Raw genomic sequence first — 5,642 nt, forward strand, 5'->3', positions numbered from 1 at the left:
GTAGTGGAGGAACACATGAAGCATAGCATGACCCTCTGTACGTGGTACGGCTTATGGTTAGTGTAAAGGGGGCTGGTGCCAGCATGTAGCCAATTGCTCTACCGCTTCTTTTCACCCGCTAAGAGCAGGGTCTCCTCTGTCAAGAGCAGTGGTGTATAGTAACGAAGTAATAATACTTGAAGTATTTGTACTTTACTGGAGTATAAAAATTTTTGGCAACTTTCACTTTTACTCCACTACATTTTCTAAAGAAATTGTGTACTTTTACTCCGTTACATTCGCTGTATGTATATTCGTTTCTCGTTACTACAAAATGAAAGTTAAATGATGTGAGCTGTGTGACGGACTGCACGCTGGTTTGGTGAATCTGCGCTTGTGAGTTAGACGGTGGTTAAACACATTAATGCGCATGTGCAAACGTTCTCTAAACGCTATCGGAGTTTTCTAAACCCTTTGATGCACAAGCTAAGCAAACCCCTTCTAATGCACAACATGGGTCAAAAATGACCCATATTCATCCATTCAAGAATATTTTCATATGCACATTTGTCAGTTATTCATGTATTTGCTGTCTTAGCTAATAAAAGCTATCTATACTAGAATATGTAAACAGCTACAAAAATGATTTTTATTAAAAAAGCAAAAAATATAAAACTGAAATAAGGATTTGTGATGATCAAAAACAAGTTAATTGAAAAATTCATGGAAGCTTGAATGACGAAATTAATTTATTGCAAAGATACAGAAAATAAAAACTCAGTTGGGTCACTTTTGACCCAGGTTGTGCATCAAAGGGTTAAAGTGCGCCGTTCACCCAAAGACACGCAAATATGGACATTTCAGAAGCTCCAACACACTGATGTAAGTTAACAATGATTAACAAAGTAAAGCTGCAGCATCAGCGTTTCACTAAATTTGTTTGGAATTCATTGACTGCAAAACTCATAAAGACACGTCCATTAGTTTTAAAAACTCACCTACGGACAAATATTTCCTCAGATAACTTCTGTATTAGACCACACTGTAAAAAATAAACATTTTTTTACAGGTTTTCCCAGTACATTTTTACAGTTTTTCCCTGTATTTATAAAAGACAGAATTTTTTTGTAAAATTACAAGAATAAACTGTATATTGAAAAGTGTCATGTGATTTACCATAAAAAATCTGTATAAATGAAATACATAAAAAATCTGTTTTTTAACAGTTTTTAGATGACACTTTTAACAAAACTAACTGTAAAAATAAAGTAATCTTCATTGACAAAAATAGCAGAATCTTCTGTAATTTTCAAAAAAAAAAAACTTTTGTTATACCGATATATCACTGTCAAATAAATAAAAATACTGTTAATAATGCATTTAAAAATGTACAATTGCAAAAAAAATATGTGATCAAAGAAAGAAATATTTAGTAATTTTGCATTTCTTAACCACTACTTTACATACATAAATTGGAAAAACAAAGGTATTGCCTACCTTATTAGACAGGCAACAATACAATTTAAACAGATTTTAACTTTTACTTTATTTATGCATTTGTATTAATTTAAAGATTGAATTGTTAAATAAGTGCATTTATACAAACTGTGTAAAACCATAGTCAAATTTAAAACGTTATTAACTGTGATTTATTCTCACATTTATAATATTTAAATCAAGCATAATTTACCCATCCCCACATTCACAGGAAAAATGTATTACAGTTCATCTGTGTAACATGTTGGGTGCACATTCCAACCAGAGCACCACAGATCTAAAATGATGCTCTAATTTACCAGTTACACACTTTTGAGTGCCTGTTGGTTTTGCATAAAGAATATATGCTGGTGTGACACAAATCAATTACATTTTAGATTTAAACATGACTGCATTGTGTTTATTAGTTAACTTAACTTAGTTGCTTTATTTCCCTGGAACTACTTAATGCAATAAGTTTATCAGGTGAAACCGGATATGACGCACCGGGGATTACGCAATACATCGTGAAGGCACATTGTGTTTCAATGGCATCTCAGGTAATGTGAAGCTTTACAAAATCTTTTTCCATATGTCTAATTGCATGCTAATCATGATGTTTATCTTATTATATTGTTTAATATAGCTCTTTAGTTGAATAATATTCAAGTTTTATTGCTGTACATGCTTTATTTGTTTAAAAATGCTAACGCTAATTCGCGCGTGCTAATGCTAACGGCGGACCTGCTTATATTGATTTATTTATTAACATCTTTCCAGGGATTCTGTGAATAATATTGAAGTCTTGAGGCAGATTTGAATAGATTGCCGTTGGCTGACTATATTAAGTCCGGCTGCGCTGTGTGTGATAACGTTGCATTGCCGTGGTGCTAGCTAGTGCTAAGCTAGTCAAGTTCAACAGCCAGTATTTTCAACTTGTGGCAGTAAGATTCTTTCCCGAAAGGTAAAAATGGCTTAAATTACTTAATGCAGAAGTATATTAGAAGAAGGTAGAAAATAAAAAGATGTGTAATATTTGCTGTGCCAGTGCATTAAAAAACATGGACACAACCTAGCTAGCTAAGATGTGAGCAGGCAGCTCGAGCCTGAGGGGAACTTCATGCTTTATGTTTGGCGCTCACGTTCTGCACAAACTTAAAAACAAAGTGATTCTGTAACGTTAGTATCATTACAAACCTGAGTTTTGTGACTGTTATCCTGGAAAGCACACACATGTGAACAGTATTGGATAATCAATGAATTTGTAATGTTAAAGTCTTTACTATAGAAATAATATTTTAGTTATTTACAACAAAACAACTGATGTTTTGTATCTTCTGTTTACAGATGGTTGGAAATGTGTAGTTGCAGTTGGACTGACCTTTTACTGGTAATTTTTTTTCTACATTTTATGCTAAATTGAAGAATATTGAGCTACTTTTGACTGAACACTGAGTTAAGTTTAGATTAAGTGAAGAAGAAAAAATGTGGAAATTCTTATTATTTATTCTGTTTGGTTCTTTTACTTACTTTTTAGTTTTATGTATTTTATGTCTTTTCTTTTTTAAGCTGGTATTTCTTTATAAATATTTGTCTTGCTGATTTTGATTTCCTTTAGTTTTCTTTAGTAATTTTTTATTTATATATCATTTTAATAGTATCCAATTTCATCTACAGTTTAGGATTCCCCCAATCACGCAATACCATCAGCGCTAGGAGGGTGAAGGTAAGCACAAGTTTCCTCTGAGTTGTTACAGCAACCACCCCATCTTTTACGTCTGAGTTAAAATAAAGGTTAAAGTGAGATATGTTAAGTCCTAAATGGATATTTGTGTACTGTTAAGTTCAAGAAAGTGATTTTTTCATCCTCTGTTCCATTGTAGGATGGTGATATGGCTGCAACTGAACGGGGGATTGAGGAGACTGTTCTGGGGATCTGTGTGACTAGAGTTGAGGGAGCTGAAGCCATGGACCCCCTGCCAATACTGGAGTGGTATTAGAAGGTGGTGTGGTTCTTGGGCAGTGTGTTCCTTGCCTTTGCAGTTCGGGCTGATTTATGCCTTATACAGTGTATCACAAAAGTGAGTACACCCCTCACATTTCTGCAGATATTTAAGTATATCTTTTCATGGGACAACACTGACAAAATGACACTGACACAATGAAAAGTAGTCTGTGCGCAGCTTATATAACAGTGTAAATTTATTCTTCCCTCAAAATAACTCAATATACAGCCATTAATGTCTAAACCACCGGCAACAAAAGTGAGTACACCCCTAAGAGACTACACCCCTAAATGTCCAAATTGAGCACTGCTTGTCATTTTCCCTCCAAAATGTCATGTGATTTGTTAGTGTTACTAGGTCTCAGGTGTGCATAGGGAGCAGGTGTGTTCAATTTAGTAGTACAGCTCTCACACTCTCTCATACTGGTCACTGAAAGTTCCAACATGGCACCTCATGGCAAAGAACTCTCTGAGGATCTTAAAAGACGAATTGTTGCGCTACATGAAGATGGCCAAGGCTACAAGAAGATTGCCAACACCCTGAAACTGAGCTGCAGCACAGTGGCCAAGATCATCCAGCGTTTTAAAAGAGCAGGTTCCACTCAGAACAGACCTCGCGTTGGTCGTCCAAAGAAGCTGAGTGCACGTGCTCAGCGTCACATCCAACTGCTGTCTTTGAAAGATAGGTGCAGGAGTGCTGTCAGCATTGCTGCAGAGATTGAAAAGGTGGGGGGTCAGCCTGTCAGTGCTCAGACCATACGCCGCACACTACATCAAATTGGTCTGCATGGCTGTCACCCCAGAAGGAAGCCTCTTCTGAAGTCTCTACACAAGAAAGCCCGCAAACAGTTTGCTGAAGACATGTCAACAAAGGACATGGATTACTGGAACCATGTCCTATGGTCTGATGAGACCAAGATTAATTTGTTTGGTTCAGATGGTCTTAAGCATGTGTGGTGGCAATCAGGTGAGGAGTACAAAGATAAGTGTGTCATGCCTACAGTCAAGCATGGTGGTGGGAATGCCATGGTCTGGGGCTGCATGAGTGCAGCAGGTGTTGGGGAGTTACATTTCATTGAGGGACACATGAACTCCAATATGTACTGTGAAATACTGAAGCAGAGCATGATCCCCTCCCTCCGGAAACTGGGTCGCAGGGCAGTGTTCCAGCATGATAATGACCCCAAACACACCTCTAAGACGACCACTGCTTTATTGAAGAGGCTGAGGGTAAAGGTGATGGACTGGCCAAGCATGTCTCCAGACCTAAACCCAATAGAACATCTTTGGGGCATCCTCAAGCGGAAGGTGGAGGAGCGCAAAGTCTCGAATATCCGCCAGCTCCGTGATGTCGTCATGGAGGAGTGGAAAAGCATTCCAGTGGCAACCTGTGAAGCTCTGGTAAACTCCATGCCCAGGAGAGTTAAGGCAGTTCTGGGAAATAATGGTGGCCACACAAAATATTGACACTTCAGGAACTTTCACTAAGGGGTGTACTCACTTTTGTTGCCGGTGGTTTAGACATTAATGGCTGTATATTGAGTTATTTTGAGGGAAGAATAAATTTACACTGTTATATAAGCTGCACACAGACTACTTTTCATTGTGTCAAAGTGTCATTTTGTCAGTGTTGTCCCATGAAAAGATATACTTAAATATCTGCAGAAATGTGAGGGGTGTACTCACTTTTGTGATACACTGTATATTTATAACCTTATGATTTAGAACTTGAGTTACCCTCCTACATTCAGATACACTTTTGATGTACTCCAAAACTGTTTGTTTCTGGAACTAGATGCTAACAAACTGTCATGAAGCTCAATTACTAAATACCAAGCTGTTCAGTGAGATGTAGTCCATACTGAGTATTACACTTGTGATGTACTGTTTATCGAATCCCACTGTGGTTGCACTTTCTGAAAACTTCAATGTTGGTACTGTGTTTTGTACATAATTCAGATTTATACGTGTTTCATGTTTTGTAGACATTTCACTTAACTGTATGGTGCTTTGTTAAACATTTTCCATTTAAATGAATTCTGATTGCACTTATTGTATTGTATTGTATGCTGTATTGTGTTAAAGACGTCTGATTCTTACACTGATCAGCCATAACATTAAATATATAACATTACCTCGTTTCTACACTTACTGTTCATTTGTGTGAAAATTATTTGGGTCA

The 5,642-nt window shown here is 36.8% G+C and overlaps 1 long non-coding RNA gene across 1 annotated transcript; it reads left to right on the top strand.

Moving 5' to 3' along the window:
- The first annotated feature begins 1,924 nt into the window (after positions 1–1,924).
- On the top strand, positions 1,925–3,527 carry LOC134330921 (uncharacterized). Its single transcript, XR_010015052.1, has 4 exons — positions 1,925–2,015; positions 2,803–2,845; positions 3,133–3,181; positions 3,339–3,527. It is a non-coding gene; the product is annotated as an uncharacterized LOC134330921 (long non-coding RNA).
- Positions 3,528–5,642: the final 2,115 nt, after the last annotated feature.

The sequence above is a fragment of the Trichomycterus rosablanca genome, chromosome 16 (assembly GCF_030014385.1).
Source record: "Trichomycterus rosablanca isolate fTriRos1 chromosome 16, fTriRos1.hap1, whole genome shotgun sequence".
Classification (NCBI taxonomy): Eukaryota; Metazoa; Chordata; class Actinopteri; order Siluriformes; family Trichomycteridae; genus Trichomycterus; species Trichomycterus rosablanca.